Genomic DNA, 14,303 nt, shown 5'->3' with positions numbered 1-14,303 from the left:
ATCATTTGTCTCTGAATGCCTATCCCTCACTGTTGGTTCTCTCTGCATGACTGTATCTCACAGTCCTTTGTCCATGAATGACTGTCTCTCACAGTCTTTTGTATCAGAATGTCTGTCTCTCACTTTGTTTGTCTCTGAATGACTGTCTCTCACAGTTTTTAAAATCTGAATGACTGTCTTTTGTCTCTGAATGCCTATCCCTCCCTGTCATTTGTCTCTGAATGACTGTCTCTCAGAGTCGATTGTCTCTGAATGATTGTCCCTCACTGCTTTTTGTCTCTGAATATCTGTTCCTAACTGTCGTTTGCCTCTGAGGGACTGTCTCACACTGCCTTTTGTCTCTGACTGACTGTCTCTCACAGTCTTTTATCTCTGAATGACTGTCTCGCACTGCCTTTTGTCTCTGATTGACTGTCTCTCACTGTCGTTTGTCTCTGAATGAGTGTCTCTCACAGTCGATTGTCTCTGAATGACTGTCTCTCACTGTCTTTTGTCTCTGACTGACTGTCCCTCACTGCCTTTTGTTTCTGACTAACTGTCTCTCACTGCCTTTGTCTCTGATTGACTGTCTCTCACTGTCGTTTGTCTCTGAATGAGTGTCTCTCACTGTCTTTTGTCTCTGAATGCCTATCCCGCACTGTTGTTTGTCTCTGAATGACTGTCTCTCAAAGTCTTTTGTATCAGAATGTCTGTCTCACACTTTGTTTGTCTCTGAATGACTGTCTCTCACAGTCTTTTAAATCTGAATGACTGTCTTTTGTCTCTGAATGGCTGTCCCTCACTATCATTTGTCTCTGAATGCCTATCCCTCACTGTTGCTTCTCTCTGCATGACTGTCTCTCACAGTCGATTGTCTCTGACTGACTGTCTCCCACTTTCGTTTTACTCTGAATGACTGTCCCTCACTGCTTTTTGTCTCTGGATATTTGTTCCTAACTGTCGTTGCCTTTTGTCTCTGATTGACTGTCCCTCACTGCCTTTTGTTTCTGTCTAACTGTCTCTCACTGCCTTTTGTCTCTGATTGACTGTCTCTCACTGTCGTTTGTCCCTGAATGAGTGTCTCTCACAGTCGATTGTCTCTGAATGACTGTCTCTCACTGTCTTTTGTCTCTGAATGCCTATCCCTCACTGTCGTTTGTCTCTGAATGACAGTCTCTAACTGCTGTTTGTCTCTGAATGAGTGTCTCACACTGTATTTTGTCTCTGAATGACTGTAAATCACTGTCATTTGTTTATGAATGAATGTCCCTCACTGTATTTTGTCACTGAATGACTGTCTCACACTGTCTTTTGTCTCTGACTGACTGTCCCTCAATACTTTTTGTCTCGGAATATCTGTTCCTAACTGTCGTTTGCCTCTGAGTGACTGTTTCTCACTGTCATTTGACACTGAATGACTGTCCCTCACTGCCTTTTGTTTCTGACTAACTGTCTCTCACTGTGTTTGGATTCTGAATGACTGTCTCTCACTGTCTTATGTCTCAAAATGACTGTCTCTTGTCTCTGGAAGCCTATCCCTCACTGTCATTTGTCTTTGAATGACTGTCTCTCACTGTCTTTTGTCTCTGAATGGCTGTCCCTCACTGTCATTTGTCTCTGAATGACTGTCCCTCATTGACGTTTGTCATTGAATGGCTGTCTCACACTGCCTTTTGTCCATGACTGACTGTCTCTCACAGTCTTTTATCTCTGAATGACAGTCTCTCATGTCGTTCTACTCTGAATGACTGTCCCTCACTGCTTTTTGTCTCAGAATATCTGTTCCTAACCGTCGTTTGCCTCTGAGTGACTGTCTCACACCATCTTTTGACACTGCATGGCTGTTGCTCACAGCCTTTTTCTCTGAATGACTGTCTCTCACTGTCTTATGTCTCTAAATGACTGCCTCTGACTGTCTTTTGTCTCTGAATGCCTATCCCGCACTGTTGTTTGTCTCTAAATGACTGTCTCTCACTGTCTTTTGTCTCTGAATGGCAGTCCCTCACTATCATTTGTCTCTGAATGCCTATCCCTCACTGTTGGTTCTCTCTGAATGACTGTCACTCACTGTCATTTGTTTCTGAATGACTGCCCCTCACTGATGTTTGTCTCTGAATAACTGTCACTCACTGTCATTTGTTTCTGAATGACTGTCCCTCACTGACGTTTGTCATTGAATGACTGTCTCACACTGCCTTTTGTCTCTGACTGACTGTCTCTCACTGTCTTTTGTCTCTGACTGACTGTCTCTCACAGTCTTTTATCTCTGACTGACTGTCCCTCACTGCCTTTTGTTTCTGACTAACTGTCTCTCATAGTCTTTTGTCTCTGACTGACTGTCCCTCACTGCCTTTTGTTTCTGACTAACTGTCTCTCACTGACTTTTATCTCTGATTGACTGTCTCTCACAGTGTTTTGTCTCAGAATGACTGTCTCTCACAGACATAATTCTCTGAATGCCTATCCATCACTGTCGTTTGTCTCTGAATGCCTATCCCTCACTGTTGTTTGTCTCTGAATGACTGTCTCTCACTGTCGTTTGTCTCTGAATGACTGACACTCACTGTCTTTTGTCTCTGAATGACTGTCTCTCACAGTCTTTTGTCTCTGAATGACTGTCTCTCACAGTCTTTTGTCTCTGAATGCGAATCCCTCACTCTCGTTTATCTCTGAATAACTGTCCCTCACTGTCTTTTGTCTCTGAATGACTGTCCCTCACTGCCTCTTGTCTCTGGATGCCTATCCTTCTCTGTCATTTGTCTCTGAAAGACTGTCTCTCACTGTCTTTTGTCTCTGAATGACTGTCTCTCACAGTTCTTTCTCTCTGAATGACTATCCCTCACTGACCTTTGTCTCTGAATGCCTATCGCGCTCTGTCATTTGTCTCTGAAACACTGTCTCTCACTGTCTTTTGTCTCTGAGTGACTCCCCCTCCTTATGTGTTGTCTCTGAATGGTTCTCTCTCACTGCCTTTTCTCTTTGAATGGCAGTATCTCACTCTCTTTTGTCTCTGAATTACTATCCTTCCCTTTGTGTTGTCTCTGAATGACTGTCTCTCACTGCCGTTTTTCTTTGAATGATTGTCCCTCACTGTATATAGTCTCTGAATGACTGTCTCTCACAGTCCTTGCTCTCTGAATGACTGTCCCTCACTGCCTTTTGTTTCTGAATGACTGTCCCTCAATGTCTTTTGTCTCTGAATGCCTATCCCTCACTGTTTTTCTCCCTAAATGACTGTCCCTCATTGTCTTTTGTCACTGAATGCCTATCCCTCACTGTCATTTGTCTCTGAATGACTGTCTCTAACTGTCATTTGTCTCTGAATGATGCTCTCTCACTATCGTTTATCTCTGAATGATGGTCTCTCACTGTCTTTTTTCTCTAAATGACTGTCTCTCATGGTCATTTGCCTGTGTAAGACTGTCTCTCACTGTCTTTAGTCTCTGCATGGCTCTCCCTCACTGCCTTTTGTCTCTGAATGACTATACCTCACAGTCTTTTGACTCTGAATAGCTGTCTCTCACTTTCTTTTGTCTCTGAATGACTATCTCTCACAGGCATTTGTGCCTGAAAAACAGTCTGTCGCTGTGTATTGTCTCTGAATGACTGTCCCTCACTGACTTTTGTCTCTGAATGGCTGTCCCTCACTGTCGTTTGTCTCTAAAATACTGTCTCTCACCGTCTTTTGTCTCTACATTACTGTCTCTCACTGCCTTTAGTGTCTGAATGCCTATCCCCCACTGTTGTTTGTCTCCGAATGACTGTCCCTCACAGCCTTTTGGCTGTGCACGACTGTCCCTCACTTTCTTTTGTCTTTGATTGACTGTCTCTCACCGTCTTTTGTCTCTGAAAGACTGTCTCTCACTGTGTGTTGTCCCTTAATGACTGTCCCTCACTGTTTCAGCTCTCTAAATGATTATCCCTCACTGCCTTTTGTCTCTGAATGCCTATTCCTCACTGTTGTTTGTCTCTGAATGTCTGTCCCTCACAGAATTTTGTTTCTGAATGACTGTCCCTCTGTCTTTTCTCTCCGAATGGCTGTTTCTCATTGTCTTTTGTCACCGAATGCCTATCCCTCACTGTCGTTTGTCTCTGAATGACTCCCTCACAATTCTTTGTCTCTGAATGACTGTCTCTAACTGTATATTGTCTCTGAATGACTGTCTCTCACTGCCTTTTGTCTCTATGCCTATCCCTCACTGTCATTTGACTCTGAAAGACTGTCTCTCACTATCTTTTGTCTCTGAATGACTGTCTCTCACAGTCTTTTGTCTCTGAATGACTGTCTCTCACAGTCGTTTGTCTCTGAATGCCTATCCCTCACTGTCGTTTCTCTATGAATGACTGTCTCTCACATTCTTTTGCCTCTGAATGACAGTCTCTCACAGACCTTTGCCTCTGAATGCCCATCCCTCACTGTTGTTTGCCTCTGAATGGCAGTCCCTCACTGTCGTTTGTCTCTATATGATTGTTTCTCCCTGTCTTTGGACACTGAATGACTGTCTCTCACAGGCATTTGTGCCTGAAGGTCAGTCTGTCACTGTGTATTGTCTCTGAATGACTGTCCCTCACTGATATTCGTCGCTTAATGACTGTCCCTCACAGCCTTTTGTCCCTGAATGACTGTCTCTCACTATCTTTTGTCCCTGAAAGACTGTCTCTCACTATCTATTGTCTCTGAATGACTGTCTTTCACTGTCTTTTATCTCTGAATGATGGTCTCTCACTATCGTTTATCTCTGAATGATGGTCTCTCACTGTCTTTTGTCTCTAAATGACTGTCTCTCATGGTCATTTGCCTGTGTAAGACTGTCTCTCACCGTCTTTAGTCTCTGCATGGCTCTCCCTCACTGCCGTTTATCTCTGAATGACTATACCTCACAGTCTTTTGTCTCTGAATAGCTGTCTCTCACTTTCTTTTGTCTCTGAATAGCTGTCTCTCACTTTCTTTTGTCTCTGAATGACTATCTCTCACAGGCATTTGTGCCTGAAAGACAATCTGTCACTGTGTATTGTTTCTGAATGACTGTCCCTCACTGACTTTTGTCTCTGAATGGCTGTCCCTCACTGTCGTTTGTCTCTTAAAACTACTGTCTCTCACCGTCTTTTGTCTCTACATTACTGTCTCTCACTGCCTTTAGTGACTGAATGCCTGTCTCCGAATGACTGTCCCTCACAGCCTTTTGGCTCTGCACGACTGTGCCTCACTGTCTTTTGTCTTTGATTGACTGTCTCTCACTGTCTTTTGTCTCTGAAAGACTGTCTCTCACTGTGTGTTGTCTCTTAATGACTGTCCCTCACTGTTTCAGCTCTCTAAATGATTATCCCTCACTGCCTTTTGTCCTTGAATGATTGTCCCTCGCTGCCTTTTGTCCCTGAATGCCTATTCCTCACTGTCGTTTGTCTCTGAGTGACTGTCCCTCACAGCCGTTTGTTTCTGAATGACTGTCCCTCAATGCCTTTTGTCCCTGAATGCCTATTCCTCACTGTTGTTGGTCTCTGAATGACTGTCCCTCAATGCCTTTTGTCCCTGAATGCCTATCCCTCTGTCTTTTCTCTCTGAATGACTGTCTCTCATTGTCTTTTGTCTCTGAATGCCTATTCCTCACTATCTTTGGTCTCTGAGTGACTGTCTCTCACAGCCTTTTGTTTCTGAATGACTTTCTTTCAATGCCTTTTGTCTCTGAATGCCTATCCCTCTGTCCTTTCCCTCTGAATGACTGTCCCTCACTGTCGTTTGTCTCTGAATGACTGTCTCTCCTTGTCTTTTGTCACTGAATGCGTACCCCTCAGTCGTTTGCCTCTGAATGCCTATTCCTCACTGTCATTGGTCTCTGAGTGACTGTCCCTCACTGCCTTTTGTTTCTGAATGGCTGTCCCTCAATGCCTTTCATCTCTGAATGCCTATCCCTCACTGTTTTTTCTCCCTAAATGACTGTCCCTCATTGTCTTTTGTCACTGAATGGCTATTCCTCACTGTCGTTTGTCTCTGAATGACTCTCTCACAATCCTTTGTCTCTGAATGACTGTCTCTAACTTTATATTGTCTCTGAATGACTGTCCCTCACTGTTGTTTGCCTCTGAATGACTGCCCCTCACTGCTATTTTCCTCTGAATGACTGTCTCTCACCGTCCTTTGTTCCTGAATGACTGTCCCTCACTGTCTTTTTTCTCTGAATAACTGTCTCTCACTGCTTTTTGTCACTGAATGACTGTCTCTCACAGTCTTTTGTCTCTGAATGACTGTCTCTCACAGTCTTTTGTCTCTGAATGACGGAATGACTGTCTCTCACAGTCTTTTGCCTCTGAATGCCCATCCCTCACTGTCGTTTGTCTCTGAATGATTGTTTCTCCCTGTCTTTGGACACTGAATGACTGTCTCTCACAGTCTTTTGTCTCTGAATGACTGTCTCTCACATTCCTTTGTCTCTGACTGACGGAATGACTGTCTCTCACAGACTTTTGCCTCTGAATGCCCATCCCTCACTGTCGTTTGTCTCTGAATGATTGTTTCTCCCTGTCTTTGGACACTGAATGACTGTCCCTCACTGTCGTTTGTCTCCGAATAACTGTCCCTCACAGCCTTATGTCTCTGCACGACTGTCCCTCATCTCCTTTTGTCTCTGAACGAATGTCTCTCACTGTCTTTTGTCTCTGAATGACTGTCCCTCACTGCCTTTTGTCTCTGAATGACTGTCCCTCACTGCCTCTTGTCTCTGCACGACTGTCCCTCATCTCCTTTTGTCTCTGAACGAATGTCTCTCACTGTCTTTTGTCTCTGAATGACTGTCCCTCAATGCCTTTTGTCCCTGAATGCCTATCCCTCTGTCTTTTGTCTCTGAATGCCTATTCCTCACTATCGTTGGTCTCTGAGTGACTGTCCCTCACAGCCTTTTGTTTCTGAATGACTTTCTTTCAATGCCTTTTGTCTCTGAATGCCTATCCCTCTGTCTTTTCCCTCTGAATGACTGTCCCTCACTGTCGTTTGTCTCTGAATGACTGTCTCTCCTTGTCTTTTGTCACTGAATGCGTACCCCTCAGTCGTTTGCCTCTGAATGCCTATTCCTCACTGTCATTGGTCTCTGAGTGACTGTCCCTCACTGCCTTTTGTTTCTGAATGGCTGTCCCTCAATGCCTTTCATCTCTGAATGCCTATCCCTCACTGTTTTTTCTCCCTAAATGACTGTCCCTCATTGTCTTTTGTCACTGAATGGCTATTCCTCACTGTCGTTTGTCTCTGAATGACTCTCTCACAATCCTTTGTCTCTGAATGACTGTCTCTAACTTTATATTGTCTCTGAATGACTGTCCCTCACTGTTGTTTGCCTCTGAATGACTGCCCCTCACTGCTATTTTCCTCTGAATGACTGTCTCTCACCGTCCTTTGTTCCTGAATGACTGTCCCTCACTGTCTTTTTTCTCTGAATAACTGTCTCTCACTGCCTTTTGTCACTGAATGACTGTCTCTCACAGTCTTTTGTCTCTGAATGACTGTCTCTCACAGTCTTTTGTCTCTGAATGACGGAATGACTGTCTCTCACAGTTTTTTGCCTCTGAATGCCCATCCCTCACTGTCGTTTGTCTCTGAATGATTGTTTCTCCCTGTCTTTGGACACTGAATGACTGTCTCTCACAGTCTTTTGTCTCTGAATGACTGTCTCTCACATTCCTTTGTCTCTGACTGACGGAATGACTGTCTCTCACAGACTTTTGCCTCTGAATGCCCATCCCTCACTGTCGTTTGTCTCTGAATGATTGTTTCTCCCTGTCTTTGGACACTGAATGACTGTCCCTCACTGTCGTTTGTCTCCGAATAACTGTCCCTCACAGCCTTATGTCTCTGCACGACTGTCCCTCATCTCCTTTTGTCTCTGAACGAATGTCTCTCACTGTCTTTTGTCTCTGAATGACTGTCCCTCACTGCCTTTTGTCTCTGAATGACTGTCCCTCACTGCCTCTTGTCTCTGCACGACTGACCCTCATCTCCTTTTGTCTCTGAACGAATGTCTCTCACTGTCTTTTGTCTCTGAATGACTGTCCCTCAATGCCTTATGTCTCTGCACGACTGTCCCTCATCTCCTTTTGTCTCTGAACGAATGTCTCTCACTGTCTTTTGTCTCTGAATGACTGTCCCTCACTGCCTTTTGTCTCTGAATGACTGTCCCTCACTGCCTCTTGTCTCTGAATGCCTTTCGCTCTCTGTCATTTGTCTCTGAATGACTGTCCCTCACTGCCTCTTGTCTCTGAATGCCTTTCGCTCTCTGTCATTTGTCTCTGAATGACTGTCCCTCACTGCTTTTTGTCTCTGATGACTGTCCCTCACTGCCTCTTGTCTCTGAATGCCTTTCGCTCTCTGTCATTTGTCTCTGAATGACTGTCCCTCACTGCCTCTTGTCTCTGAATGCCTTTCGCTCTCTGTCATTTGTCTCTGAAAGACTGTCTCTCACTGTCTTTTGTCTCTGAGTGACTCTCCTTCCTTATGTGTTGTCTCTGAATGGTTCTCTCTCACTGCCTTTTGTCTTTGAATTGCAGTATCTCACTGGCTTTTGTCTCTGAATTACTGTCCTTCCCTTTGTGTTGTCTCTGAATGACTGTCTCTCACTGCCGTTTTTCTTGAAATGATTGTCCCTCACTGTATATAGTCTCTGAATGACTGTCTCTCACATTCTTTTGTCTCTGAATGACGGAATGACTGTCACTCACAGTCTTTTGTCTCTGAATGCCTATCCCTCACTGTTGTTTGCCTCTGAATGACTGTCTCTCACCGTCTTTTGATCCTGAATGACTGTCCCTCACAGTCTTTTGTCTCTGAATAAATGTCTCTCAATGCCTTTTGTCACTGAATGACTGTCTCTCATAGGCATTTGTGCCTGAAGGACAGTCTGTCACTGTGTATTGTCTCCGAATGAGTGTCCCTCACTGATTTTCGTCTCTTAATGACTGTCCCTCACAGCCTTTTGTCCCTGAAAGACTGTCTCTCACTGTCTTTTGTCTCTGAATGACTGTCTCTCACTGTCGTTCATCTCTGAATGATGGTCTCTCACTGTCTTTTGTCTCTAAATGACTGTCTCTCATGGTCATTTGCCTGTGTAAGACTGTCTCTCACTGTCTTTAGTCTCTGCATGGCTCTCCCTCACTTTTTTTTGTCTCTGAATGACTGCCTCTCACAGGCATTTGTGCCTGAAAGACAGTCTGTCACTGTGTATTGTCTCTGAATGACTGTCCCTCACTGACTTTTGTCTCTTAATGACGGCCCCTCACTGCCTTTTGTCCCTGAATGACTGTCTCTCATGGTCTTTTGTCTCTGTATGCCTATCCCTCACTGTCGTTTGTCTCCGAATGACTGTTCCTCACTGCCTTTTGTCTCTGCATAACTGTACCTCACTGTCTTTTGTCTCTAAATGACTGTCTCTCATGGTCTTTTGTCTCTGAATGCTTATCCCTCACTGTCGTTTGTCTCCGAATGACTGTCCATCATAGCCTTTTGTCTCTGCACGACTGTCCCTCACCTCCTTTTGACACTGAAAGACTGTCTCTCACTGTCTTTTGTCACTGAAAGACTGTCTCGCACTGTTGTTTGTCTCTGAATGACTGTCCCTCATTGTGTGTTGTCTCTGAATGCCTACCCCTCACTGTTTTTGCTCTCTAATGATTGTCCCTCACTGCCTTTTGTCCTTGAATGATTGTCCCTCACTGCCTTTTGTCTCTGAATGCCTATTCCTCACTGTTGTTTGTCTCTGAATGTCTGTCCCTCACAGAATTTTGTTTCTGAGTGACTGTCCCTCTGTCTTTTCTCTCCGAATGGCTGTTTCTCATTGTCTTTTGTCACTGAATGCCTATCCCTCACTGTCGTTTGTCTCTGAATGACTGTCTCTCACAGTCTTTTGTCTCTGAATGCCTATCCCTCACTGTCGTTTGTCTCTAAAATACTGTCTCTCACCGTCTTTTGTCTCTACATTACTGTCTCTCACTGCCTTTAGTGTCTGAATGCCTATCCCCCACTGTCGTTTGTCTCCGAATGACTGTCCCTCACAGCCTTTTGGCTGTGCACGACTGTCCCTCACTTTCTTTTGTCTTTGATTGACTGTCTCTCACCGTCTTTTGTCTCTGAAAGACTGTCTCTCACTGTGTGTTGTCTCTTAATGACTGTCCCTCACTGTTTCAGCTCTCTAAATGATTATCCCTCACTGCCTCTTGTCCTTGAATGATTGTCCCTCGCTGCCTTTTGTCTCTGAATGCCTATCCCTCACTGTCGTTTTTCTCTGAATGACTGTCTCTCTGTCTTTTGACTCTGAATGCCTATCCCTCACTGTTGTGTGTCTCTGAATGACTGTCTCTCTGTCTTTTGTCTCTGAATGCCTATCCCTCACTGTCGTTTGTCTCTGAATGACTGTCTCTCTGTCTTTTGTCTCTGAATGCCTATCCCTCACTGTCGTTTGTCTCTGAATGACTGTCTCTCTGTCTTTTGACTCTGAATGCCTATCCCTCACTGTTGTGTGTCTCTGAATGACTGCCTCTCACCATCCTTTGTCTCTGAATGCCATCCCACTCTGTTATTTCTCTCTGAATATCTGTCTCTCACTTTCTTTTGTCTCTGAATGACAGTCGCTAACTGTCTTTTGTCTTTGAATGACACTCTCACAATCCTTTGTCTCAGAATGACTGTCTCTAACTGTATATTGTATCTGAATGACTGTCCCTCACAGTCTTTTATCTCTGAATGCCTATCCCTCACTGTCGTTTGTCTCTGAATGACTGTGCATTGACTCTGAATGACTGTCTCTCACTGTCTTTTGTCCCAGAATGACTGTCTCTCAGTGTCTTTTGACTCTGAATGCCTATCCCTCACTGTTGTGTGTCTCTGAATGATTGTCTCTCATCATCCTTTGTCTCTGAATGTCTGTCTTTCACTGTCTTTTGTCTCTGAATGCCTATCCCTCACTGTTGTGTGTCTCTGAATGACTGTCTCTCATCATCCTTTGTCTCTGAATGTCTTTCTTTCACTGTCTTTTGTCTCTGAATGCCTATCCCTCACTGTCGTTTCTCTCTGAATGGCTGTCCCTCACTGTCTTCTGAATCTGAATGACTGTCTCTCACTGTCCTTTATCTATGAATGACTGTCACTCACTGTCTTTTGTCTCTGAATGACTCTCTCACAATCCTTTGTCTCTGAATGACTGTCTCTAACTGTATATTGCCTCTGAACGACTCTCTCACTGTATATTGTCTCTGAATGACTGTCTCTGACTGTCTTTTGTCTCTGAATGCCTATCCCTCACTGCCTTTAGTCTCTGAATGCCTATCCCTCACTGTCGTTTGTCTCCAAATGACTGTCCCTCACCTCCTTTTGTCTCTGAACAAATGTCTCTCACTGTCTTTTGTCTCTGAACGAATGTCTCTCACTGCCTTTTGTCTCTGAACGAATGTCTCTCACTGTCTTTTGTCTCTGAACGAATGTCTCTCACTGCCTTTTGTCTCTGAACGAATGTCTCTCACTGTCTTTTGTCTCTGAACGAATGTCTCTCACTGCCTTTTGTCTCTGAACGAATGTCTCTCACTGCCTTTTGTCTCTGAATGACTGTCCCTCACTGCCTTTTGTCTCTGAATGCCTGTCCCTCACTGACCTTTGTCTCTGAGTGACTCTCCCTCCTTATGTGTTGTCTCTGAATGGTTCTATTTCACTGCCTTTTGTCTTTGAATGGCAGTCGCTAAAAAGGAATGAATCCGGACGGACCACCCGGCATCGACCTAGGCACCGGAAACGACAACGGCAACCCAGCCCTGTCGACCCTGCAAAGTCCTCCTAACTAACATCTGGGGGCTTGTGCCAAAGTTGGGAGAGCTGTCCCACAGACGAGTCAAGCAACAGCCTGACATAGTCATACTCACGGAATCATACCTTACAATGTCCCTGACCTTTACTATAGTCATGGAGAGGGATTGGAGCAGACGGGATGAGAAAATATTTAATTGGGGGAGGGGGAATTACAATGCTATTAGGCAGGAACTGGGGAGCATAAATTGGGAACAGATGTTCTCAGGGAAATGCACGACAGAAATGTGGAGGTTTTTTCGGGAGCACTTGCTGCGACTGCTGGATAGGTTTGTCCCGATGAGGCAGGGAAGGGATGGTATGGTGAAGGAACCTTGGATGACAAGAGATGTGGAACAGCTAGTCAAGAGGAAGAAGGAAGCTTACTTAAGGTTGAGGAAGCAAGGATCAGACAGGGCTCTAGAGGGTTACAAGGTAGCCAGGAAGGAACTGAAGAATGGACTTAGGAGAGCTAGAAGGGGACATGAAAAAGTCTTGGCGGGTAGGATTAAGGAAAATCCCACGGCATTCTACATTTATGTGAGGAACAAGAGGATGGCCAGAGTGAGGGTAGGGCCGATCAGGGATAGTGGAGGGAACTTGTGCCTGGAGTCGGAGGAGGTAGGGGAGGTCCTAAATGAATACTTTGCTTCAGTATTCACTAGTGAGAGGGACCTGGTCGTTTGTGAGGACAGCGTGGAACAGGCTGATATGCTCGAACAGGTTGAGGTTAAGAGGGAGGATGTGCTGGAAGTTTTGAATGATATGAGGACAGATAAGTCCCCGGGGCCAGACGGGATATACCCAAGGATATTACGGGAAGCGAGGGAAGAGATTGCCGCACCTTTGGCGATGATCTTTGCGTCTTCACTGTCCACTGGAGTAGTACCGGATGATTGGAGGGTGGCAAATGTTGTTCCCTTGTTCAAGAAAGGGAATAGGGATAACCCTGGGAATTATAGACCAGTCAGTCTTACGTCAGTAGTGGGCAAATTATTGGAGAGGATTCTGAGAGACAGGACTTATGATTATTTGGAAAAGCATAGTTTGATTAGAGATAGTCAGCATGGCTTTGTGAGGGGCAGGTCATGCCTCACAAGCCTTATTGAATTCTTTGAAGATGTGACAAAACACATTGATGAAGGAAGAGCAGTGGATGTGGTGTATATGGATTTTAGCAAGGCGTTTGATAAGGTATCCCATGGTAGGCTCATTCAGAAAGTAAGGAGGCATGGGATTCAGGGAAAGTTGGCTGTCTGGATACAAAATTGGCTGGCCCATAGAAGTCAGAGGGTGGTAGTAGATGGAAAGTATTCAGCATGGAGCTCGGTGACCAGTGGTGTTCCACAAGGATCTGTTCTGGGACCTCTGCTCTTTGTGATTTTTATAACTGACTTGGATGAGGAAGTGGAAGGCTGGGTTAGCAAGTTTGCCGATGACATGAAGGTTGCTGGAGTTGTGGATAGTGTGGAAGGCTGTTGTAGGTTGCAACGGGACATTGACAGGATGCAGAGCTGGGCTGAGAAGTGGCAGATGGAGTTCAACCTGGAAAAGTGTGAAGTGATTCATTTTGGAAGGTCGATTTTGAATGCAGAATACAGGCTTAAAGACAGGATTCTTGGTAGTGTGGAGGAACAGAGGGATCTTGGGGTCCATGTCCATAGGTCGCTCAAAGTTGCCACCCAAGTTGATAGGGTTATTAAGAAGGCGTATGGTGTGTTGGCTTTCATTAACAGGGGGATTGAGTTTAAGAGCCGCGAGGTTATGCTGCAGCTCTATAAGGCCCTGGTTCGACCACACTTGGAATATTGTGTTCAGTTCTGGTCGCCTCATTATAGGAAGGATGTGGAAGCTTTAGAGAGGGTGCAGAGGAGATTTACCAGGATGCTGCCTGGACTGGAGGGCATGTCCTACGAAGAAAGGTTGAGGGAGCTAGGGCTTTTCTCATTGGAGCGAAGAAGGATGAGAGGTGACTTGATAGAGGGGTACAAGATGATGAGAGGCATAGATAGAGTGGATAGCCAGAGACTTTTCCCCAGGGTGGAAAGGGCTATCACCAGGGGGCATAATTTTAAGGTGATTGGAGGAAGGTTTCGGGGAGATGTCAGAGGTAGGTTCTTTACACAGAGAGTGGTGGGTGCGTGGAATGCGCTGCCAGCGGTGGTAGTAGAAGCAGATACATTAGGGACATTTAAGCGACTCTTGGATAGGTACATGGATGATAGTAGAATGAAGGGGTAGGTAGTTAGTTTGATCTTAGAGTAGGTTAAAGGTTCGGCACAACATCGTGGGCCGAAGGGCCTGTACTTTGCTGTACTGTTCTATGTTCTATGTTGTATGTTCTATGTTCTAACAGCACTGTGGGGATACCTACCCCAAATGGACTGCAGCGGTTCAAGAAGGCAGCTCACCACCACCTTCTCAAGGGGAATTAGGGATGGGCAATAAATGCTGGCCTGGCCAGTGACACCTACATCCCATGAATCAATTAAAAAAAAGTCTCTCACTGCCT

This window comes from Heterodontus francisci, chromosome 3 (genome assembly GCF_036365525.1).
Source record: "Heterodontus francisci isolate sHetFra1 chromosome 3, sHetFra1.hap1, whole genome shotgun sequence".
Taxonomy (NCBI): domain Eukaryota; kingdom Metazoa; phylum Chordata; class Chondrichthyes; order Heterodontiformes; family Heterodontidae; genus Heterodontus; species Heterodontus francisci.
The sequence above is the reverse complement of the archived record's forward strand: the minus strand, read 5'-3'. Positions refer to the sequence as shown.